Below are 27,810 nucleotides of genomic sequence, written 5' to 3' on the forward strand. Positions count from 1 at the left end.
AGTTCACAAGACCAAAAAAGGAGCGATATTGAAGAAAGTGTTCTCCTTGAGTTATTATTCCACTAAAACATATATGTACATATGTAAAAGATAATTTTGTATAATAAACGAAATATAAGTTTTTGTGAGAATCTCATCGACTGAAGGTGGCGTGAAATTGTCGTAAAATCACGCTTCATCTTTTCACCTAGTTCTCTACATGTCTGATGGCCATCTTCCTTCAAAAGAACCCTGAGCTTATCTTCGTCTATCTTGTTCGGTCTTCCAGTAGGAGGAGCGTCATTGAGGTCAAAATTACCGTGTTTGAATCTGGTAAACCAATCTCGAACAGTTCTATCAGCTATAGCGTTTTCTCCATATACGGCACAACTATCCTTGGTCACATCACTCGCTTTTTGACCTCGATTAAAGGCGAAAAGAAGGAAGTGTTGAAAATGTGATTTTTTATTTTATTTACTTGACAATCATTTTTGACGGTTCTTGCATAAGAGTAACATTAAAATCGCAAAAAAAAGCACCTCTTTGTTTCAAAAAACCTACATGCATGCAGCGGAAATGACTTCAAAATAATGACAATTTTTTTTAACTTACACGGGAAAAAATTTCTAAACAAAATTCATTTCCGAATTGAACAGAAGCTAATATGAATACACAAATAAACGAAATGCAAAACCCACTCACACACATAGGTATATATACACATTCACACATAAATCAGAACCGACACATTTTAACACACACACACACACACACACACACACACACACACACACACACACACACACACGTACGTACGTCCACACACACAACCCAAAAATTCCACTCATTTATATGTAACAACCTTATTTTATTACCAACAACATTAAGAAATACTTTGAACAATATCAACCTTATTTTACTATAAGACCAACAACATTAAGAAATACTTTGAACAATATCAACCTTATTTTACTATAAGACCAACAACATTAAGAAATACTTTGAACAATATCAACCTTATTTTACTATAAGACCAACAACATTAAGAAATACTTTGAACAATATCAACCTTATTTTACTATAAGACCAACAACATTAAGAAATACTTTGAACAATATCAACCTTATTTTACTATAAGACCAACAACATTAAGAAATACTTTGAACAATATCAACCTTATTTTACTATAAGACCAACAACATTAAGAAATACTTTGAACAATATCAACCTTATTTTACTATAAGACCAACAACATTAAGAAATACTTTGAACAATATCAACCTTATTTTACTATAAGACCAACAACATTAAGAAATACTTTGAACAATATCAACCTTATTTTACTATAAGACCAACAACATTAAGAAATACTTTGAACAATATCAACCTTATTTTACTATAAGACCAACAACATTAAGAAATACTTGTTATCACAGTGTAGTATCTGTTCTGATGCTGCACTTCACTTCTTCTGTCCTCGGTCAGTGAGTGAGAAATCCTTTATGACTGAGCCAATTTTTATTCTTGTGCCTATCCAGAATACCCACTTTTAGAGAACTGGATTCTCCCCACATGAAAACCCGAATATGTCAAGCGGCTTAGTAAGGTGACAAATAAAAATTAACACTAAGAAATACCTTATCTTTATTCATAAATACCGAACCTTTTTATCAACAAATGACTTTCATCACTACTGTACAATACGAATAAAATCATTAGGATATCTTGGGTTCTTATTGGTTGATGATCCTGCATAGATATAGGTGTGTGGAACGAGAACGGTAAAGAAATTTTTAACTTAAACCTTACAAGGAAATGACAGTATCCGGAATGTTAAAATTAGTCATATAGTTAGCGAATCTATTATATCTATAAAAGTGAACGTGTCTGTCTGTCTGTCTGTGTACATTTCCCTACGCAATAACTCTGTCAATTTTTAGTCTATAGACTCGAAATTTGAAATACCGGGTACTGAGATTTGGGAAAATCGATGTGACGGGTGTCAGCCAGAAATTTAGCTGTTAAGGGGTCAAATTTCAACGATTTGACCTTTAAGAACTCTACCAAACTCCTCCGACAATTTTGGGTCTAGACACTTGAAATTTTAGATATAGGTTCCTTGAACCTGGATCTAACTTAATAAAGTGATTTGAGCCCGAAATTATAAATTTTAAGGGGTCATAATAGGGGTCAATATAAAAAAAAAAATTACTCTTTTTTTTTTTTTTGGCTCAGCATACACCTCCAAACACCCGGGCAACGCCGGGCTGAAATGCTAGTTACTTATAATTATAAATTTCTAAATATTATGAACATCTCAACAGACTAAAATGAAAATTACAATAGAAAAATAAAATCTAAACATCAAAATTAAATGGTGATTACCCTATCAAAAAGCGAATACTAAACAGAGCTTATTCAAACTGTAAGATGGAACTCACATTTCACAAGCCAATACAAAAAAACACACACACAGACATACTTATGTGACGAAGTACCAATGCACCCCACACCTCCACACAAGCATGAAGAAAAATAAATAAAAAGAAAAAAGAAAATGCAAAGACCTACAATATTCAATGACCCTGAACTGACCCAAAATAAATGAGGAGAGGAAAGAAATATACTCAAGTCTGAGAACATTTAGAAGCAAAAATCTCCTCACTTCTTGAGAAAGTCTTCTATCATTAGAATGGGAAGCGAAACTACTATTATACATCATTTTAAATATTTTACAAAGATTCTGAAAAAGACGCTTTAAAAAAACAAAATTGTCCAAAACGCGTTAAAACTATTCCAGAAAATTATTTTCAACAATTTAAAAAATGAAAATATCAAATATTAAAAAAAATATATAAAACATAACAATTACTGGTGACCCCACTCATATTAATATATGCATATATAAGTATATATATATATATATATATATATATATATATATAAATATACATGTATTCATAAATTTGTAGCGACGTTTAAATACTTAAGTAAAACAAATAAAAAGTGTATATTTAAATGACAACAAAATATCCAAAAATCAAAGGCTTTATTTATCTTAATAATCAGTTCCTTCAAAATGAGAACTTCAGTGCATTTACAAACCTTTTTCGATTACGCAGAAATAATCATTATTTTTATGTCAATGTTGAATTTTTCCTTATACTCATCAGAAAAAAAATTTATTAAGGAGAAATAAGTATGAGCATATAACGTTGTAAATACATCACGTATTTATTTAGGTTGCCATTGTTAATTTTTTCTATCTTGCATAAGTTCTTAATATATATATATATATATATATATATATATATATATATATATATATATATATATGTATATATATATATAGGGAGATGGAGAGAGTGAGAGAGAGATTTTCTGAAATTCAAAGACTTACATTTTTTTTATTTTATATAACTCTTGCTTTTCTTTTATAAAACTCTTGCTTATTATTGGATCTCTTCATTACAGCCGTTCCGTTAATGAGATGACAATTCTATGATTCTATGTTTTCATAAAAACTTTCCTCTCATCAACTCGTCAGATGCGATTTCCATTCGATGTAATCCACAAAATGTTAATGTGTACATGATAAACCCGCTGCGTTCGTTTGGGGAAAAGAAATTCTATTCTCACGTTTTTACAGGTCGGCAATATATATATATATATATATATATATATATATATATATATATATATATATATATATATATATATATCCTATTCGATGACAAGATTCTAATTTTGTAAACGATATAAGAAAATGTTTCTATATCTTGAAATTTCAGTTTTCAGGGGTAATTCTTGGCCTGAAGACGAAATCTCCTCAATAAAGGGTGATTACAGAAACATGTATGCACATATGTAGCCATCAATGTTTGTATAAATAAATTTAATATACCTGCTCTGTTTACTCATTGAGCACTTTTTGGTAGACACATGTTGTTTCATTGGATGTGCTTCTAGGAAACTAAACTCTACTGCCATAACATATATATATATATATATATATATATATATATATATATATATATATATATATATATATATATATATATATATTGCTTTTAAAATATAATCATTACTATAATTATTTTTTAATACCTTACAGCCGGTCGGGAGATGAGAACCCAGCCACGAAACCATATCTGACTCCATTAGCAAGGTACAAACCACACGACCAACCTTAACCGCGAGAAATACAGTTGAAATTAACATTTATATAAAGCGTAAATGTCTAGACGCCGAGAGTGATCTCATGATTATAACATCATGATATTCGAATGTGTGCTTAAGTGGCCAACTTTAATTTCAACTTAGAGTGCTTAACAATAAGGACCGAGTCCTTAAAGGGGATGATATAATTATTACAATAATGATTTTTAGTGCCCACAGATATTAGTGTTTCATCAGTGCGGGAAGTTACGATTAGAGCCGGTTGGGAGATTCGAACCAATGTTAGGAGCGACAATTCAAAATGTGGGATAGCAGGGTAGGAGACACTATGATGCTGTAAGAAAGGTGTGTGGGTACTGGGTTAGCCCTAACAATGCTTATTCTTATCGGCACCAGCTCTGCTCGGATGCTGTCTCTTGACTTCTTTCTTAATCTACCTATACCGCCATTTTTATTGTATATTTCATTCAGAGAAATCACATAGACATTGTGAAAACAGACGTCAAATTCTAAAAGTACCTCCCTCAAAAAAAAAAAAAAAGAAAAGAAAAATGGCGAATTACGAGTCTAAAAAGTTTGGCGGATGAGAGAGGGAGAGAATTTCGCACGTAACACCTGCTATCCTTCTTGGTGAAATATTTAAAATTCAATGTCACCGCGCATGCGCGATGCAGCCTTGGGACATCGAGATACGAGTAAAGTTAGAGGCGTTAAAAATAATTATTTCATTCGCACGTTAACCAATCACGAAATCAGTTACGTTATTTTTTATGTTTTTTTTTTTCCTGGTTTATTTATTTTCATTTAATCAATTTACTAGTAGGAACACCCGACTTTTCTCAGTGTTCTTGTTTTTTTCTTTTCTTTTTCACTGTCCTTTTTTTCATTCTTTAATATACATAGTCGGAAGAAGCTACAATTTTAGAAAACTTTATGAATTAATAGCTGTATACATTATAATAACGAAATGTTTAATATTAAATTTCAAGGCGAACCAATGGTCTCTGCTTAATTGTCATGTCACAGTTATTATTAACTAAATTATGAAATAAGACATTTTTTGACGAAAATTGATGTAAATAAAATACCAGAGAATTCCAAAGGGAGATAAATAGCATGTAACTATTACGAATTTTTTTTATAAATTATGCATGAACAATTATAAATATGAGTTATCTGCCTTTCAACTGCTGTACTCTCCGGTCTTCTTCTTCTTCTTCTGGCTTTTATCATAGTCGTTAACCTTTGAATTTCACAAGCACCCTTTATTTAATACCTCTCACAGGCGCGATCTTGCTTGTCTCAGTCTTTTCTATGGCGACATATTTTAAAGATAAAATTCGAAAACTTGTGTTTTTTTTTCATAATGCAGTAATATTAAAGTACATCTGGCATGACAAATATAAATATATTTGTTTTTAGTTGGAATTGACACAAAAATCAGTATATACCATTGTTTTTTATTGATTTTTTTCGTTGCAACCTCTTTCCCACAGAAGAGACGTAGCGAGCCTGTTCCTGCTTTATCCTTATTTTCATAGCAGGTGCTCATCTGAACTTCAATCTATGCCCCCCTTCGCCAGATCTTCACGAAAATTATCGTCTAGCCAGAACCATTATCAACAATTTCCCATACTCTTTATCTGTGCCTACGCCTAAACGTAGATTCCATGAACAGGGTTTCTTTCTTAGAACTGCTCGCCTGTGGAACTCTATTCTGTTTGACTGCTTTCCAGCTGACTATAATCTGATTGTCTTCAAGTCCAACGTGAACAAGTTCTTATTGAACCGTCCCCCTAAGTAATCCAAGTTACAAAATTCCCACTAATGTTTACTACGCTAAAATCGCAATGACTAATGTATACCTATTAACCCTTATCCTCGAGTGGCCTCTTGGCTTTGATAAGTGGGACACCCCCAGATTGCGGGTGTGCAATTCAGCCATGTCACGAACTTGCAATCTGAGACCTAAATATGATATCTATTCCCACGTACCTCCAGAGTTCATCGGCTGTCAGTCAGAACCCCGGCATTGAGTTCGCCAGGTCAAATGATGTCAACACCATTGTTCCAACATTTCCTGTCGTCATTTTGGAATAACAAAATATATCTCTGATTTTCAAACAATAAAGCAAATATATCTATTTTGACAATGAAATAAAATATATATGTATATCTCTTACTTTAAATCTTTGGGATATCCGTCATTACCCGGGATCTATTAAAGCTATTTTAGCATACCCAGCTTCCCAATGAGGGACAAATCGCTCCCTCAGGTCGATCATGTTGCATCCTATGCGATCAAGGTCGCCAATTCCCCTGTATTTCCATCCTGTGTCTGAAAACACGCTATGCGATGTACAAATATCTGTGCGTGATGTTGCCAAGCTAATCAAAAACTTCGATTCCAGTAAAGCAACTGGCCTTGACGGCATTCCTATTATAGTTCTCAAAAAGTTTCAACCAGAACTATCTCCCATACTTACAAAGCTGTTTAAGCGTTGTCTTAAGGATAATTCCTTCCCTACACGTTGGAAAACCCCATCATTATGACACGTAGTTAAAAATTCAGGTGTTCATCTTCTAATAGACGTCTGTGCGTCATAAGTAAGTTGCTAGAATCTGTGTTCAATAGAGAAGTAGTTAACCACCTCAGAAAAAAAACCCTCCTCAGTGACATGCAATATAGTTTCCATTCTGCTAGATCTACAGCAGATGTGCTAACAGTTATATTTCGTAGGATTAGTGAATCTCTCGCCAGAGATTTCTATTCTAGGGCAATTGCCCTTAACATATCTAAGGCCTTTTATAGAGTATAGCATAAAGGTCTACTCTATAGCTGAAAATGTCTTTTCAATTATTAAATCATTTCGCTCTGATAGGTTTATAAGAGTAGTTGTTGATGGGCAGAAATCTGAAACTCACAGTATTAATTCTGGGTTCCTTCAAGGGTTCATCCTGGGCCCAACTATATTCCTGATCTGCATCAATGATCTCCCAAATCATATCCTAAAATCATTATTAGACATTTATGTAGATGACACAACCGTCTATCGCAACACTTTATAGGCCGAAAACGACCAAGTCCTCTCTGATTCTCTCTCCTTTGATCTTAATCACGTGGTGCAATGGGAAAAGAGGTTAATTTTAAGGCATCTAAACCAAGCTTCTATCTTTCCATCATAAATGCACTTATCCCCGTCTGGCATCAATATAAATGAATGGCTCTCGTCTTGAGGAGGCTTCATGTTTTGACAAGCTTTACTCCTGATCTGAAATACAACACGTACATCAAATCCGTTGCCAAGGCTGCCGGAAAAATGGCGGAATCGTTCTCCCACTCCAGTAGATATCTTATTGAAAGAGTACTGTTGCTACATCTAGGCAGGAGCGGCGAGAATAACTTATCCTACCTTGACAAAGCTCAGAAATAGATTTCGTATCCTAGTGGCGGGATGCCTTTTTCTCTTCCCTGCAACCTTTTTCCAATAGAAGAGACGTTGCAAGCCTGTCTCTGCTTTATTGCTATTTTCATGGTAAGTGCTCGTCTGAGCTCCAATCTATGGTCCCCCTGGCCTGGCTTTCACGAAAAACACTCGTCTAGCTGAAACCACTATCAATTATTTCCCCTTATCTTTATCTGTGCCTAAATTTAAAAGTAGATTTCATGTACAAAGATTCTTTATTAAAACTGCACGCCTGTGGAACTCTGCCGTTTTCTTGCTTTCCAGCTGACTACAACGTGGTCGTCTTCAAGTCCAATCTAAACAAGTTCTTGATGAGCCGCCCTCTTAAGTAATACAATTTAACCAATTTCCACTACTAACGATTACTACAATATTTTCCTATTGACTATTGTACATTCATTAACCCTTATCATCGAGTAGCTACCGGGCCTTGATAAGTGGTGACTCCTTTATAAAAAAAAATCTATTATCTTCCCCGGTAACGTCTTATACTGTAACGTTATACGCACGTTTAAAAGAAAACAAAAAAAACGGGACACACACGTTGTATACAGTCTACGTCGCCGTCACAAGGAAGATCAAGACAAACAATAATTCGAACTTATTTTGCAACAACGACATCCATTTCCTCATTCTTCCGACACGCGTTACTTCTCGTTAAGGATGTGGTGTCACCTACGTCTCTTACGTGGGCGTCGGTCTGTGTACACGCTCTTTATAGACCTTTTCTTCGCAAACTGACCTGCATTTGCATACGTGCGTCCATGTTTTGTTACAATAAATTTAAATCATACAAAGTTTGCATAAAAATGTAATCTATTTCAAGGCTTAAGGAATCTCTTACGCATAGCTTCTTTAGATTGAGGCCTGTTTCCATTATTTTACTCGGAAAATGTAGGCACATATTCCATACCAGGGGCATGGAATATATGCCTACATTAAAGATTGCGTTCAGTGTCGCAGGGATATTTCCAGAGAAGACCCTAATTTACCTTATATGTGCTTCCAGGTTGCACTTGCTTACACCACCGCATTTATATTTGCCCTCTATCGCCCCCGCAACAGCGAGGTTACTATCTTTAAGAGTATATCTGAGAAAATTGACCACATCCTGTTTGCTCATCCTTCGGCTAACATTCACATTTGCGGTGACTTCAATGTCCATAATGTGAAATGGCTAACCCACTCAAATAAGACAGATGATGAGGGGAGGTTCTGTCATGATTTTGCCATTGCCTATGACCTCACTCAGATTTTTCCCGATAGTACCGGTCAGTATGCAAGCCTTCTAGACCTTTTTCTCACAACTTCCCCTGAGCTATGTTCATGTTCCGTTCTATCCACTCTGGGATCCTCGGACCAGTTCGTTGTATCAGTTAAGATAAAAATGAAATGTAATAAGTCTTCAGACGTACCTCTTCACCGTACTGTACACCGATACTCTATGGCTGACTGGGATAGCTTCCGTACATTCATATCTGATCTACCGCTGCATTCCATGTTAAAAAGGATGTGTCCTCTATAGTATCAGACCTGACTGAATGGTTAATTGTAGGCATAGACCGATTCATACCATCCAAAAAATTCCAACAAAAATCTAACAGCCAGCCATGGTTCTCCCCAAAATTGTCTGCTACCATCCCGCACAAGAAATCACTTTTTCCATAGCTACCAACGTAATAGATGAATTAAGACTAAAGCTGCTTTCCGGACTGCCAGCAACCACTGTAAAAGAGTAATAAAAAATGCAAGAGAACTATATGCTCAGTACCTTAAATCCAAAGTAGGTGAGCAGCGGCTTGGTTCCCACCAGTTTTGGGAAATATATCCTGAACAGAGGCGTGCGTTCTATCCCAACCATCATCAATGGACCTGTGGTCATCTCGTCAGCATTAGACAAGGCCAAACTATTTGCCAAGAACTTTGCAGCTAATTCTACCCTATGCGACAAAGGCCATCAACTCCCCTGTATTTCCTCCTATAACAGACAACAAGCTATGCAACATACAAATATCTGTGGGTGAGGTCGCCAAGCTAATCAAGAACCTTGATTCCAGTAAAGCAACTGGCCCTGACGGCATTCCAATTATAGTGTTGAAAAAGCTTCAACCAGAACTTGCCCTCATATTTACAAAATTCCAGTAAAGCAACTGGCCCTGACAGCATTCCAATTATAGTGTTGAAAAAGATTCAACCAGAAATCGTCCCAATACTTACAAAACTGTTTAAGCTTGCCTTAAGGAGAAGTGCTTTCCAACACCATGGAAAAACTCATCAGTATGCCCTGTATTTAAGAATTCAGATGAAAAGTCATCTCCCTCTCAGTACAAACCAATATATTTCTTGTATGTCATGAGTAAGCTGCTGGAATCCATATTAAATAGAGAAGTAGTCAACCACCTCAGCAGAAATAACTTTCTTAGTGACATGCAATATGGTTTTCGTTCTGCTAGATTTACAACATGTACTAACGGTTATATCTCATTGGATTAGTGAATCTTTCGACAAATGCTTCCTTTCTAGGGCAATTGCTCTTGACATATCAAAGGCCTTCGATAAGGTATGGCATAAGGGCCTACTTCACAAGATTTCCAACAACGGTATAACCGGAACTGTTTTCTCAATTATTAAATTATTTCTCTCCGATAGGCTCATAAGAGTAGTGGTTGATGGGCAGAAATCAGAGGCCCAGAATATTAATGCTGGAGTCCCTCAGAGGTCCATCCTAGGCCCAACCCTCTTCCTGATCTACATAAATGATCTCCCAACACACATATTACATCATTCGTTGACATCTATACTGATGACACGACCATCTATGGCAACACATCAAAGGTCGTAAATGACAGGGTTCTCTCTAATTCTCACTCTCTCTCTCTCTCCCTCTCTCTCTCTCTCTCTCTCTCTCTCTCTCTTCTTATCTTGAGCGCGTGGTACAGTGGGGAAAGAGGTGGCTGGTTAGTTTTAATGCATCTAAAACCAAGCTGCTCTCTTTACATCATCAACGCTCTGATCCCCATCTGGCATCAATTGAAATGGATGGCTCTCATCTTGGGGAGCCTCCATGTTTTAACAAGCTTCTGGGTTTGACCTTTACTCCTAATCTGAAATGGAACACGTACATCAAGTCTGTTGCCAAGGTCGCTGGGAAACTGGTGGCCTACTTCTCTGCTCCAGAAGATATCTCACTAATGATGCAATTCTCTATCTATATAAAAGCCAAGTACGTCCAAGGATGGAATACTGTTGCCACATCTGAGCAGGAGCTGTTAAAAACAGCCTATCTTGTTTTGAAAGAGTAAAAACTAGACTTTGTTGCTTTGTGGGGATGCCCATTTCTCTTCCCTGCAACCTTTCTCCCACAAAAGTGACGTTGCAAGCCTGTATTTGTTTTATCGTTATCTCCATTGAAAGTGCCCGTCTGAGCTCCAATCTCTGGTACGCACTCGTCAATCTCTCATTTTGAATTGATTATGGTTTATTTGCAGATTTTCGTGCTGAGAAACCTTAAACTCTATAACAAACACGACAGGAAAACAAATGAACACATATCTAAAAAAAATGGCAGAAACACTAGAGGATAACCTCCAATCTGTAGTGGAATGGGAACAAAAATGGATGGTCATATTCAATGCTGCCAAGACTAAACTTGTTTCCTTCAATAACTACAAGAAACCTTCTCTACCACCAATAGCAATGGCCAAAGACTCTTTATCTGAAAGTACATCTTTTAAACTCCCCGGCCTAACGGGAAACATGAGTTGGAACAATTACTTTGAGAGAATTGCCAGGACCGCTGCGAAGGGGGTAGGTTCTCTCTACCGTGCTAGAAAGCTACTAACGCCCGAAAGTATCCTGTGCCTCTATAAGGCCACCATTCGCCCATGTATGGAGTATTGTTGTAATATTTGGGCTGGTGCATCTTCTACTAGTCTTTTGCTCCTAGACAAAGTTCAAAAGAGAGTCGCTAACCTGATAGGCCCGGAACTGTCATCTAAGCTTCAGCCTCTGTCCCATCGACGAAATGTAGCATCCATCTGCCTGTTCTACAAGTACTTTAACGGTGAATGCTCCGACGAACTGCAAGCACTTGTACCCCCTCGACGTAAATACCCCCGACAAACCCGACAAGCAGCTAAATCACACCCCTTCACAGTAGAGATCACTAGATGTAAGGGAGCTTTCTACTCCAGTAGTTTCTTCCCCAGAATCGCTAGACTTTGGAATTCTCTCCCTGGTTCCTGCTTTCCCAACTGTACTGCTGTAATGCTGAACCCACATAGTACCCCTGTAGATTATGTCCTTGATAGTATCCCCTCAGATTAAAGTGGCAATGTGCCTTATTTGGGGTGAAAATGTAATTTTTAAAAAAATTTAAAAACCATCACGAAAAAAAAGTCCCATCTATTGTTTTCACGTTTGGAAATAGGGTTGAATCAAATACTGCATTTTAACAATTGAAATACAAACACAAATACTTTCGTTTAGGTTACCAGAAATACAAATACAAATACTTTTATTCCTAAGTCTAAAAATACAAATACAAATACTTTTATTCCTCAATCTCAAAATACAAATAAAAATACAATAACTGATTTAAACAAAAACAAATATAAGTACTCTTTTTCAAAGTAATAAAGAAATCTGAAAATATGCAAAAAAAAGAAGAAAAAGAAAAGAAATATTTCCTTCCAAATTTGACATCTACATTACATTCTATATCATGTCCGCATTGCATTTTATTATCATTAGAGCTCTGAAAGTTTCTCTCTCTCTCTCTCTCTCTCTCTCTCTCTCTCTCTCTCTCTCTCTCTCTCTCTCTCTCTCTCTCAAATATAAATACAAATACAAAATACTATTTTCCTGGATGCCATAACACAAATACAAATATAAATTACTTTTTCTTGTGATGTTAAAATACAAATACAAATACAATTACATTCAAATTGTATTTAAATACAATTACATTCAAATTGTATTTAAATACAATTGAAATACACATACAACTTTCAGCCAGGGCGATTTCTGAACATTTTGCATAAAATCGGCGTTTTATTCAACGTTCCAGTTTCGTTCATTAAGTACAGCTTTGGCGTCCATTTCGATTTTCTTCTTTTTTTTTTCTTTCTTTTTTCTTTTTCTTTTTTTTTTTAGGTGCAAGTCGACCAGATTCAAAACAAGGATTGCACTCGGCGTGACTTTTGAAAACCGACCATGCCACAGACGATAATGAAAAAGCGATCGCGTTTGAAGGCATTTTGCTGGCGTTTGTTACGTGAATAGCTTTTATAATAATGAGCGAAATGAAGAGGGGGGGGGGGAGAAAATTGGCGGGAAGTTAGGCCGAATGAAAATTAATGAACGCCATTGTAACATTTTGTTTGCTAATTTCTTCTCTTTTTTTTTTTCATCTTAATTGTAACTGGCATTTTTTTTTCATATAAAAAAACATGGCGTTATTTCATTATTCAATTGGCGCAAAGGGTTCGTTCCGTTTCGATTCTTTATTTATTATCGATTTTTATTTGCATCAAATCAATCCTTCCTGGAGAATAAAATAAGATTCAGGTTTGTTTTACAATAGACGGAGGTACAAAAACGTGGTAAAGAAACAAATGTATAACAAGTTAATGTTACCAAAGACAAGTTACTCTTCTACCTACCTGGATCAGATTTGGACGTTTTTAACTAATTTTAAAGCGTGTTTTAAATGTGACACGCATGTAGTGCTGAAAGCTTCAATCAAAACGAAAACAAATATGGCGCCATGATGCTCACTTCTTTGGAATCTTGAAATCTGTCAAAAACTCGAAAAACTGGCAGAACTCCAAGCAATAAATACTACCGTAACATTTATCGTTTTCCTGGGATAGTTACTTGCGTTTTTTTCCGCGTCGTGGAGACATCTCTGGAAGGGATGATACGTCCTGAACACAGCAACAAGCTCTCGGGGGTGGGGAAATAAACAATAGAACGTAGATGATAGACACATAAACGATTGGTAACAGTTTAATATATCGTCGGTTGCATCTCATAATGGGTCATTCTTCTAACTAGAAAAATGTCAGGGAAACCAATGCCAACAATGGAATCTTTTCCGATTCCAACACAATTACCGATTCTGTTCTAAATTTATGATAACAATACAATTACCAATTCTGTTCTGAATTCCCAATTCCGATACAATTTCCGATTCTGTTCCAAATTTCCGATTCAAATACAACTACGCATTTTTTTTATTATTTGATTGACAAGGAAGATCTTGCGGTTTTAAACTTTTAAATTTAGATGAACATATCTCGGTAAAAACAAAAAAAAGTACTAATCTAAATAAGCACCATCAGAATCAACACACATTTGTGAACGCAAAACAAGTGTATTTATGTCAATAACGTAGAAATCTTGCGTTCTGGTGACGATGAAGTCGCTGAAGGCGTTTTTGATATCGCTTATGTTTTTGGAACATTTCTCACGCAGAAAGTTTTCAAGATGCTTGAAAAAATGGTAGTTCGTAGGTGAGAGGTTTGGCGAGTATGGTGGATGAGGCAGAATTTCGCAGTCGAATTCGTTCAACTTCTGTAGGGTCGATATAGCAACTTCTGCAGGGTGCGATATAGCAACGTGCGGTCGGGTATTGTCGTTTCGCCTGCATTAAAAAAAAACTATAACGAATGAGACCAGTCGCAGACTACCAAACAGTTAGCATGACTTTCCTTTAGTGAAACTTTGGCTTCGGGAAGTGCCGTGGAGCTTCATCGGCGTCTAACCACTGAGCAGAGCGTCGCCGGTTGTCGTAAAGCATCCACTTTTCATCGCAAGTCACAATCCGATCGAGAAACAGGTCGTTCTTGTTGCTTAAAAGAATGGAAGATGGCACTTCATAACGGCGTTTCTTTTGGTTATCGTTCAATTCATGAAGCACTAATTTATCAAAGTATTTTGTCTTTCCAATCTCTTTCAAGTGGATGGAAATCGTCGTATACGCCTAATTAAGAAGCAAGTTCTCGAACAGCTGTGCGTGGATTGCCTTCGTCTTAGGCTCTTAATTAATAGTTGTCAACATCCGATGGCCGATCATTACGCTTATTATTTTCAAGACTCTCGTCGCCGCTACGAAATGTCTTAAAGCACCATTGTGGTGTGCGTTCAGTAGTGGTTCCTGGGCCAAACGCGGCGTTGATATCACGAACTGGTTAAGCAGCTTTTTTGGCCTAGTTTAGATTGATATAAGAAAAGTGTTTGAATTTGCTTTTTTCTATCTCATATTCAACGTCCTGCAAAGAAGACATAATTATTTAAAAACGATTGTAATTTACACGATTAGATAGAACGAAAAACGCTTTTTAAATGATATATAAAATAAATGTATTATTACGAAATTTAAAAATATATCGTTTGAAATCAAAATTTTAAATTCCGTAAGAACTTTCTTGGTGACCTAATAAATTCCCGATTCCAATGCAATTACCGGTTATGTTCTAAATTCACGATTTCTATACAATTATATATTCCAATTCTTAAATCACCTTTACTTTCTTGGAGAGGAAGGCGGAGTAGGAGTGGGGGTGGGGTGGAGGAGAGCTATCATTTATTTTAAAATGTCGATGCAAATTTATTTTTAATTTAATAAACTTTTATCTAAGATTTTGATAAACGCAATGTTAGATTTCACTAGTGCAATTGTGCCATTTTAACTTGTGTGATTGTTACTTGTTCCATTTTTACTTGTTCCATTTTTACTTGTGCCATTTTACTTGCGCCATTTTTACTTGTGCGACTTTTACTTGGGCGACTTTTACTTGCGCCATTTTAACTTGTGCCATTTTTACTTGTCGATGCAATTTTCTTTTTAATTTAATAAACTTCTTTTGTATTTTTTGTCTTTTCCTTTTTTATCTAAGATTTTGATAAACGCAATCTCAGATTTCACTAGTGCAATTGTGCAATTTTTACTTGTGTCATTTTTAATGTGCCATTTTTCTTGCGCCATTATAACTTGTGTGATTGTCACTTGTTCCATTTTTACTTGTGCCATTTTTACGTGTGCCATTTTTACTTGTGCTATTTTTACTTGTGCCATTTTTACTTATGCGATTTTATCAGGCCAATATCCCCGAAGCCAGTTTTATCTAACTTTGTTATTATGATCAAAAGACTTTAGTTTTACTTGCAGTTTACAAACTACAGGGTGGAACGATACATTTGTCGCCCTAAAGAAAACACAACAGCTTTATTTTAAAGGTTTCTTTGAAAAACATCAGTTCAGGTAACTTGATTATGCAATAGAGGTGACATCTATTCTATGTAGCCGCCTTCATCTTCAATTGCCGCCTCGATACGGGTCTAAACCTGAGAGCATGTCTTTTCCGCAAGCGCCAGCAGGAGTTTGGCGAATACTCAGCGGCTGGCTTTGATGCTGTGGGAGGTCATGTTGGTGATGTTCTCGACATGTAAGGAAACGAAGTAGTCCAGCATGTTTAGATTGGAAGAGGAGAGGGACCAGTGAGAAAAGGGTACAAGGTCGAAGCCAATTCTGGGTCTCTTTGGACTTGCCATACCCAGGATCTACCAGCGACCACCTGATTACACCAGGGTATCATCACACTCTTCAGCGCATCAAGGTACACTTTGGTGTTGAATTTCAAGCCGACTTCGAAGATGTGAGTTAGCATAATGTGGCCCCTACTTGAAACCACATCAAAGACCATAACCGTGGCCGGAAACTTTGTTTTCATCACCCTGGGCAAGTCTCTATTATTCATGGCAATCCAGCTATGCATTGTAAGGATGCTGCCCATGAATCCGTTGTTATAACCTAGATCAGTAAAGATTATGAGTTGTATAGCGGCGCATCACCGATCTCGCTCGTTGCACATTGTATCACTTTCATACATGATAGAAGGCTTCTATCGCTCTTAAGATTTGTACACAACTGGCCCGCTAGTAGATGGTCTGCAACAACAACAAAAAAGAAAAGCGGTTTCCTATCAAATGGAAATTGGATCATGTCGTCTTTTCCAAGGCGGCAAGGACAGAAGGTCCGCCCGGCCTTTTGGCCAAGATCAAAGTGTACCATCTGTTCCGGCAGATACTGCACTTAAGATAAGTTGTACCAGTCAATGGAGGGGAAACCCTCTATACTGGGACAATTATTATTTTTGGTAACCAGAGTGACCCCTTTTAGGGGAGCTGGTTTTTACCTCACATTAAAAACGGCCTTGTGCCTAATTTGCTCAGTGGGGGAGCAAATAAATACCATCTGTTCCGACAGATGCTGCACTTAAGATAATTTGTACCAGTCAATGGAGGGGAAACCCTCTATACTGGGACAATTATTATTTTTGGTAACCAGAGTGCCCCCTTTTTGCCTACTTTTAGGGGAGCTGGTTTTTACCTCACATTAAAAACGGCCTTGTGCCTAATTTGCTCAGTGGGGGAGCAAATAAATACCATCTGTTCCGACAGATGCTGCAAGCTATGACTAGCAAAGACCAGATGTGGGGGCAACCCCACATGCCTGACCTTTAACCAGCTCCCATTTCCCACCTCTCGGGAGCTGGTCCCCTTTTCCCTTCCCCCTCCCTTCACTCCTCACTTTAAAAATGTGCCTTGTGCCTAATTTGCTCGGTGGGGGAGCAAATAAATACCATCTGTTCCGACAGATGCTGCAAGATAAAGACTAGCTATGACTAGCAAAGACCATATGTGGGGGTAGCCCCACATATCTGAACTTGGTCAAGGTAGGGATCACCCTACGACCACAGTTACTATCCAGCTCCCATTTCCCACCTCTCGGGAGCAGGATCCCCCTTTCCCTCCCTCTCTCTCCACATTAAAAAACGGCCTTGTGCCTAATTTGCTCAGTGGGGAAGCAAATAAATACCATCTTTTCCAAGGCGGCAATTTTATCGTTCAACCTTGTACAAAGTCATTATTTTCCTTGAATATTGTTACCACATCTGAGCTAGTATTCTTACCACTAGTCTCAGCGTCTTAGACAGGGCTCATAAAAGAGTCTCTAGTCTAATCCCGCACCATCGACGAAAGCTCAACTCGTGTCCTATTGCGCACTGCTGCATTTCTGTACCTGTTTTAACGAATTCGTAGCACTTGTGCTCCTCTTCAACGTAAAAGCAGCAAAATTCCACCTCTTTACTGCAAAGATCCTCATATGTTGAAAAGCCTTTTACTCTAATAATTTCTTTCCTCGACTTTGGAATTCCCTCCCGGTCATCTTTTTCCCCTAACTGTAATAACATTTTTTTTTACATGGTGTTTACCACTTATCAAGGCCTGGAAGCCACTTGGGGATAAGGGTTATTGCGCGTACAGTAATCAATGGGATAGTATCGTAGTAATCGTTAGTATTGGAAATTTGATAAAATGTTTTACTTAAGGGGGCGGTTTATCAGAAATTTGTTTATGTTGGACTTGAAGACATCCAATTGTAGTCAGGTTGGAAACAGGCAAACAGAAGAGAGTTCCACAGGCATGCACTTCTAAGAAAGAAGCTTTGTTCATGGAATCTACGCTGTGATTTAGGCACAGATATAGAGTGGGGAAAATTATTGACAGTGGTTTCAGCTAGACGGGTGTTTCTCGTGAAAGATTGGTGATGGGGGGACCAGAGATTGGAGCTCAGACAAGCATTTGCCATGGAAATAACGATAAAACAAAGACAGGCTAGCAACGTCTCTTTTGTGGGAGAGAGGTTGCAGGGAAGAGAAAAGGGCATCCCCTACCAAGCCACGAAGTCTATTTTGTAATCTGTCAAGGCAGGATAGGCTGGTTTTAGCAGCTACATGGAGAAGTTTAAATGTAATATGAACAGACAACTCGCTGCTCAACTCCCTACATAATGTCCCTGTAGATGTGTTCCCAAATAATAACCCCTTGCATTGAAACGACACTGTGCCTTGTTTGAGATGAATAATACAAAAAAAAAAAAAATTTACCAGAAATAAAATATTAAACTTTAAAAAAATTAGTATAAAAGTATCCTGTTTGGCTTCGGAAATTAGCCATAAATTTTTCCGATTTTTCTTATTCCCGATTCCGATTAATCGTCCCAATAATAATACGCACATATGCTCGTGTGTGTGTGTGTGTGTGTGTGTGTGTGTGTGTGTGTGTGTGTGTTTGTGTGAGAGAGAGAGAGTATTGATATATGATGCGCCTGTGCATTTGTGCGCATGTCCGTATTTTGACTGCCGTTTTGCGCATGCGTATCCCCCTCCCTCCAATGAATTCGATAAATCTCATAATTTGGTAACGAAATCAAAACATGGAGCCGGAAAAAAAAAAGAGAGAGATGTGGTAGCGAAATGAGAAGGTGGACGTCGGTGTAAGTCTGAATTTAGAAAGCTTCTAATTACAGCATTTTAACGAATTCTCTTTTTGATCCGTCTCGCTTAATTAGATAATCTCATTTATGGCAGATCGATATTTAGATTTTCGTTCGCGTTTATTCCGATCGAACATTTATCCTTCGTTTCCTTCTCCGCACCAGCTCCCTGAAAAAAAATGGCAGGGCAGGGTAACCGAATCAAAATTATATTTTAAAGATCAATTGAGTTACCCGAAAGTAGAATCGAAAATAGACAAATATATATATATATATATATATATATATATATATATATATATATATATATATATACTAGCGGGGGTACCCGGCGTTGCCCGAGTGTTTGTTTCCGGGACGGGGGGGAGTTTTAAAAAATGTTATGGTAGGCAAGTAGGAAGGATCAAACCCGGAGTCATGAGTAAAAGTAGGAAAATAAAGTGTGAAAAAAAAAAAAAACATCTGCAACGTTAACAGTTCGGCCACCAAGAAAAGTCCATTCCAGTTGTTTAGGAAAAAAAAAAAAAAAAAAAAACGACTACGGTAGGTCGGCGCGAACGTGAAACTATAATGTGAATTGTCCAGCACGATAACCACTACGCCACAGAACACTGCAGCTTAGTTTAGTGATTTTAAATAACTTCACATGAAAGAACTACGAAGCCAAACCTGTTTTCTCTTCTCAACTGTTCCTTGTGAACGATCCCCAAACGGTGTTAAGTGGTGGCAGGGGGAGGAGGAATTTATTAGAGAGAAAATATTTTACCACTTCCATTGATCTTAACCGATTTTGGCCGTGACTTCTCAGCAGAAAAAGTATAGAAATCTAAGATTATCGAGGAATTTGAGAAATAATAAGCCTATACCTCACATATTGTTCTGCCGTTTGTGCATATTATATTTGCATGAAATATCTTGATTTTTAATCCTATTAATGTCAAAATCAGACGAGAAAAAATGAGTTCATTTTATTTATATATAGAGAGAAGATATATATATATATATATATATATATATATATATATATAGAGAGAGAGAGAGAGAGAGAGAGATAGATAGATAGATAGATAGATAGATAGATAGAAAGATAGATAGGTAGATAGTAAAAGATATAAATATAGACGGATAGATGAGCATAGAGAAAAACATTAAGATAGATATATAATTAACAAGTGAAGTATGCATGGTCCCCCGTGTCTGCACAGTGAACGAGGCACAAAAAATGACTAAGTTAAGCATTTGCTCCCCCCCCCCCCAATTTAACCCCCGAAAGTCCCCAGGGGACGTTAAATCCTGGTGAAAATGAACAAACGATGCATCTTATGTGCATCATATGTAAATTTCAGTTCTGCACCATGCAACAAAAAAAAATAACTAAGTCCATCATCTGCCCCCCCCCATTTAGCCCAAAAGTCCCCAAGGCCTTAATATATTTAAATTTGAGTTCAGCACCATGCAAAACTGCTAAATAGACATATACAGAAAATTTCAGACAATTATGGTAAAATAGTCCCAAAAATGGAGTGTTTTTATTAGCCCTAAAAGAGCCTCTGAAGCACATCCAAGTGTTATTGCGAAGTATAGACAAACAAAATTATATAGAAATCAATTAGTTACAACTTTTCAGAAAGTTTTATAAAAATCCAAGGCATCAACTATTTCTAATAAGCACAAATATGACAATATTAGCCATTTTAACCCAAAATGCACCCCTGGGGGGTGACAACCGAAGTTTTCCCGAAAAATCCGTTCTGTTGCTTTTTTATTCATATAACATTTAATTTTTGTGCAAAATTTCAAAAAAAATTCCAAGGTGTAGTTATTCAGAAAAGTGCAGACAGACGAACGGACGAACGGACGAACGGACAAGGGTGAATTTACAAGTTCACTCTCCTTTTGTCGGAAGCCCCAAAATAGCTAGATATTTAAAAACAGATAGATACTTGTAGATAGATAGATAGATAGATAGATAGATAGATAGATAGATAGATAGATAAAAATAGTTAGAGATAGATACATATTAATTCATGTATATGTTCTTATAATTTTGTACAATAATACAATATATATATATATATATATATATATATATATATATATATATATATATATATATAAAACCGTATATTTCCGCATATAAGGCGACCGTCAGATAAGACGAGGTACAAAATTGGAGCAAATTTTCATAAATTTATCAAATATCGGTTGTATAAAACGACTGCTAAATCAAGAAACCATGTTTGTTTAGCTTAGGCTAGAGATTGCAACACCCGGTATCTTATGAAATATTGTTTTTAAAGATGATTTTTTAAAAACTTTTCGGGTCGTCTTATACGGCGAAATATATGGTATATAGACAGGTACTTTTATTTAGTGCCGTATATACATGGTCATATAACTCCCCATAGTTAGATATAGATACATATTAATCCATGTATCTATTCATACATTTTTTCACAATAATAAAACATACTGCATATATAAATATATATATATATGTGTGTGTGTGTGTGTGTGTAGTCATCCACATACAGTACTGTTTCGCTGTTTCACAGATCATCAGTGCGGCTAGACAAGCAACTACCTCAAGCCAGGATCGAAACCCGATCGCCCAAACGACAGTCGGACTTTCTAACCGTTGCGCTATACCGCTGCTGCTGTGCGGACAGTGAATTAACAATGTTTTGACATTGTCCAAAGTACCTAAGCTCAATTTGTTTGCACAACGCTAACGGTAATTTGTGTATCACTTCCCAAATGCTCACCTAAGATAGGGAGGATTACACATATAATGTATAGCCCAGATTCAAAGAGGCCTGTGTATAATGAAAGAAGCTTGGTGCTCTTCACAGGCTACTAATTTCCAAGAAGTCTTCGATAGGAAAGACCTCATTCTACAAAGGGATGAATAAAGTGTTCGATCCACAGGAAAAGGAGTATCAGATTAATTCAACGAATAGAGACCTGTTGATAGACAAGGCTAAAATTTTGAAAAGGTGGAAGGAACATTTTGATACCGTTTTCAACAATGCCTCTTCAATTGATGAAGATTTGCTTGAATCAATCCCTCAAGGACCAGAAATGCCAGAGTTATCCTTTTTTTATGCACTTTCAGGAAGTTCTGGCAGCACTTTTTTATTGCATTTTCACCCCAAACAAAGCACATTGCCACTTTGTTGTAGGGGGTTACTATCAGGTACATAAGCATCAGGGGTATTGTGTAAGGAGTTAGGCAGCAAGATGTCAGTTCACGTTACACTTGAACTTCTGCATGTCAGTACAGTTGGGAAAGCAGGGACCCGGCAGGGAATTCCAAAGTGTAGCGGTTCTGGGGAAGAAACTACTGGAGTAAAAGGCTCTCTTACATCTAGGGATCTCTACTGTGAAGGGGTGGGATTTTGCTGTTTGTCGGGTTGTCGGGGATATTTATGTCGTGGAGGCACACGTGCTGGCAGTTCGTCGGAGCATTCACCGTTAAAGTACTTGTAAAGCAGGCAGAGGAATGCAACATTTCGTCGATAGGGCAGAGGCTGAAGCTTAGATGACAGTTCAGGACCTATCAGATTGACGACTCTCTTTTGAACCTTGTCTAGGAGAGACTAGTAGCAGATACACCAGCCCAAATATAACAACACTACTCCATGCATGGGCAAATGGTAGCCTTATAGAGGTATAGGATACTTTCGGGCGTTAGTAGCTTTCTAGCACGGTAGAGAGAACCTACCTTCTTCGCAGTGGTCCTGGCAATGCTCTCAATGTAATTGTTCCAACTCATGTTTCCTGTGAATGTTAGGCCGAGGAGATGTACTTTCAGATAAAGAGTCATTGGTCATTGCTATTGGTGGTAGAGAAGGTTTCTTGTAATTATTGAAGGAAATAAGTTTAGTCTTGGCAGCATTGAATATGACCATCCATTTTTGTCCCCATTCCACTACGGATCGGAGGTTATCCGCTAATGTTTCTGCCATTTCTTTAGATATGTGTTCATTTGTTTTCCTGTTGTGTCTGTCATGGAGCGTGGTGTCGTCAGCATATATACCCATCTCACAGACAATTTTGTCATGGAGGTCATTTATGAATATTAGGAATAACAGAGGTTCAACGATAGACTACTGAGTACTGCCGCATTTATACCATATTGTTTAGATGTACGACCGTCAAGGACAACCTGAATTTTTCTTTTATTTAAGAAGGATTTAATTATGTTAAGTATTCTTCCAGTAATACCGTATGATCTGATTTTCCTGAAAAGACCTTCATGCCATACTCTGTCAAAAGCCTTAGATATATCTAGAGCTACCACTCTACCCTCCTCCGCTTTGTCCAATGAATGGTATATACGTTCTGAGATTACAGTTAGGATGTCTGCTGTGGAACGGGCTTGCCTAAATCCATATTGTTGGTCAGTAAGAAGTTTAGCATCTGTAAGGTGATGGACTAGCGCTTGGTTAATTATGGTCTCAAATATTTTGGCGAAAAGTAGGAGGAGGCTAATTTTACTGGGTCAGTTCTTTCGCCAGAATTCTTGAAAATTGATACTACAGAAGCAGTTTTCCAGCAAGCAGGAAAGCAAGATTCATTAAGGCATTTGTTGTAAAGTTTAGAGAGAACTGGATCACTTTTTTAATAGCACAGCCGGGATGAGATCAGGATTACCTGCTTTTGCAGTGTCAAGATTTCTTATGACAGCATGCACCTGAGAAAGGGTTATTTTAAGATCATCTAGTGTGACGTCTGTCCGCAAAGGAAAGTAAGGGAGGGGGTGGTTGGCAGGGTCCAGTGTGGAGTTGGAGGCAAAGTTGGGGGCAAACCGTCTGGCAAGCATGTTAGCCTTCTCAGTTACAGGGCAAACAACCTCATGATTGTTGGATAGTGGAGGAATTGTTGATTGCCCATTATTTACTACACTGTTGTAGATTTTCCAGAAGTCACGGGTTCCTAATTTCTGTGCTTCGATGCGTTTTTGGTGGTTTCAGTAAATTCTCTCTTAGCTGTCGATAACCCTAAATATTCCCACAGTTGATTCTGGCTTCTATATACTTCTGTCTGTTTGATCTGGATTATGTCGGTTAAATTTGCGGCATGCATGCTGCCTTTGCGCTATGGGAGCTGCACAAGTAGAAGTAAACAATTGGGGAGAGTGGAGCTTGCTGTAGAATTTGTGGGAACATGTGCTTCAAATGCCGTTTTGAACCATTCAGTGGTCTCATTTGCACAATGTTCAACAAGAAGTGAAAAGATATTTTGCCATGGAGCGTCCCTGATGGCTTCCCAATCAGCCTTTTTATAATATCTTGTTTTGAGCAGTGTCTCTTCAGTTTTGGCTCTAGAGTTTAGAGCGATTTCAACCATTACCACTGCATGATCGGCGTTCCCTAGAGGGTTGTGGGCATTCGTTACACAGTCACGGTAACTGTGGTCAGAAACAGATCTAGAAGGGATGCGTGTTGTTCTTACTGGTCTGGGAAACGGGTTGGAAACGTAACCATCTGTGATAGGGAGTGAGATATAGAGAAGCTATGAGTTGTGGTAACAGTTGCCCTTGAACAAATAATGTCTGGAAAGGCGCCGTGAGAAATGCAGTCCCACCGGAATCTTAAAGTACGGTTATACAAAGCTTGTGCAGAAATTGCTAGCGTTATTCATTAAAATTTGGAAGCAGGGAATTGGTCTCACAAAGCCTTAAAAGATGCTCTCATTCATCATCAAAAATAAGGGAAGTAGGAAGGCATGTGATAACGACGACGGTATTTCTCTTCTTTCTATAGCTGGTAAAATCTTAGCAAGGTTGATATCGAACCGGATCATAAAGCATGTAATTGACGATATATATCCTGAGTCACAGTGTGGGTTTCGTGAAGCTCGCGGTATAATAGACATTTAAAGTAGAGCCATTATTTACAGATAGTCTCATGAAATTAACAGTAGATTCTCTACAGTGCAATATAGCCTACAATGTATTGTGAACTAAGTTACTGCCGAGAAGGCATGTGAAGCTTCCTCCCGGTACACTGCGGGGGGGGGGGGCTAACTAAAGCAAACAAGTTATCGATTTTATACAAAGTGGGCGATTTTACTAATTCCAGTAACAATAAAAGTATGGGATTATCTAACAACAACAGATAGTACAAATGTGACAGTAATACGGAGTGGGACGATAAAATTGTCGCCATAGAAAACACATGACTCCATTTCCGTTTAATGAAAACGCTTTTTATTTTTGTTGCAAACCATCTACTAGTTGGCCGATTCTTCTATCGTGTCTGACACAATGTTGAGCGAGCGAGATCGAAGATGCGCCGCTGTACAACTCATCCTTACTACTGATCCAAATTATGACAACAGCACCATTGCCAACACCCTCGGACGGTTCTGCACTAGGTGGTACAGCTCAATTCATCGAACGACCCACGGCTATGGTCTTTGGTGTAGTTTCAAGTGAGGGTCACATCATGCCACCTCACATCTTCGAAGTCGGCTTAAAGCCAACACCAAAGTGTACCTGGATGTGCTGAAGAGTGTGGTGATCTCCTTGTGCAATCAGGTGGCCGCTACAGACCCTAGGTGTGGCAGCAGAACTCGACGCATGTCCACAAGTCCAAAAAGAGTCCAAAAAGAGACAAGCGTGACTGCAGATGGAGTGCTACGACTTTGTACCCTTTTTCTCACTGGCCCCATATCCTCCTCCTACCTGAACATGCTGGGGCACTTCGTTTATGCATGGGTCGAGAATATAAAAAAATATGACCTCCTACAACACTAAAGTCAGCCTGATCGCCGCCGTCCGCCAAGTATTCGCCGAGCTTCCGCCGGTGTTTGTGGAAAAAGGTTTGCTTCCCGTTCCGGAGTCATATCGAAGCAGTGATTGAGGCTGAAAATAGCTGCATATAATAGATGCCAGCAGTACTACATAATCAAGTTACCTGAGTTGATTTTTTTTAATAAAAGTTTTAAAATAAAGCTGTAGTGTTGTTTTCTTTAGGGCGACAATTTTATCGTTTGACCCTGTGCTCCAGGCATGGGTCAATAGTGGCCTTGAAAAGATAAAGTATACTCTCAGGTGTGAGTAACCTTCTAGCAGGTTAGAGGGAGCCCACCTTCACCAAATCCGTCTTGGCAATTAGTTCAATGTATTTTTTCCAATTTATGTTTGTGAATGTTAAGTCTAGAAGATTGGGGGATATTTCAGATAAAATTTCATTAGTCATTTAGAAGGTTTCTTGTAATTATTAAAGAAAATAAGCTTGTCCTTGCGGAATTGAACGTCACCATTCTGTTTCGGCCCCATTCCACTACATTTAAGGTTATAAAGTGGGTTTTGTACCAACAGGTTAGGAGAGCATTTAGAGATTCGGGTTACTTTGGCTGCTAGATTAACCGTTTACTTGTGATGACGCGACATACATACAGTCAACTTTGCTTTATATATAGATTTTTACAGAAATCATTATGTTTCGTTCAATCTTTTTTTTTCTATTAGAAAATTGTATCAGCATATTGCACTAGAATTTTGATTTACGACGACTTCAAAAATCGATTTGAAGTTTCAAAATCGAATTGAAAATTTCGGATTCTTGGATGAAATCGATAATCCGGGAAATGATCGGTGTGATTTAAAAATTCATGATACAGAGGGAATTTTTTATAAACTTTTAAAATAATTATAGAAAATATTTATCGACCTCCCAACTCGCCCCCCACCTTGCCCTCTAGCTCTCGTAGCTGATCTGTTTCTTTCTCCCTCTGTCTATCTCTAGAGATTTCTCACACTTTCTTATTGCTCTCTCTCTCTCGCGCGCACGCGCACACATGCTATCACTTTCTCCTCCCCCCCCTCACTTTCTTTCTCTCTTATTATATCCCATCTTTCTTTCGTCCTAGTTTCGCCTTCGTTCTTTGTCATCTAAATTTAAAGAGGCAGAATGTATCTTTTTAAACTTTAAAATTTATTCTATAAAACATCTCTCTCCCTCCTTCCCTCCCTCCCTCTCTCCTTCTCTCCTTCTCTCTCTCTCTCTCTCTCTCTCTCTCTCTATATATATATATATATATATATATATATATATATATATATATATATACCTTTCTATCTATCTAGCTAGCTATCGAGATCCCACTCGACACACAGACACAAATGCGCATATATATATATATATATATATATATATATATATATATATATATTATATATATATATATTATATTATATTATATTATGTATATTATATATATATATTATATACATATTATATTATATTATATATATATATATATATATATATATATATATATATATATATATATATATATATATATATATATATATTATATTATATTATATATATAGCGTGTCCAGGGGTGATGAACAAAAATCCAATAAAGTGCTCGATCGTAGATGTGAGAGCTGAAGATACAATATTTATTATGACACTATATATACATATTTCAAGGTCGTACCATTGGTTTCGATACACCGAAAACAGTAATAATATACTGTGGAAAATCGGTATAATCTCTTCGGCGACAAAGTTAGTTCCAGATTTTTCTTTGTCGCCGAAGAGATTATACCGATATATATATATATATATATATATATATATATATATATATATATATATATATAACTTTCTTGAAGATTTACATTTGGATTTTACCATCACTGGATTTTTTTTATTTTCCACCAGAATATCCATTCATGTGTAATCACCTTCTTCTTCACTATATTCCCTCTGCTTCACTTTTTTTGGTTTCAAGTAAAATCTTTGACTTACTTGTTGTTTCATCAAATACTTCTGCATGCAAAATCCGATCCCGCATTTTGCTAATTCATACCCTCTGATG

Source organism: Euprymna scolopes, chromosome 35 (assembly GCF_053919585.1).
Source record: "Euprymna scolopes isolate OS-2025 chromosome 35, ASM5391958v1, whole genome shotgun sequence".
Lineage (NCBI taxonomy): Eukaryota > Metazoa > Mollusca > Cephalopoda > Sepiida > Sepiolidae > Euprymna > Euprymna scolopes.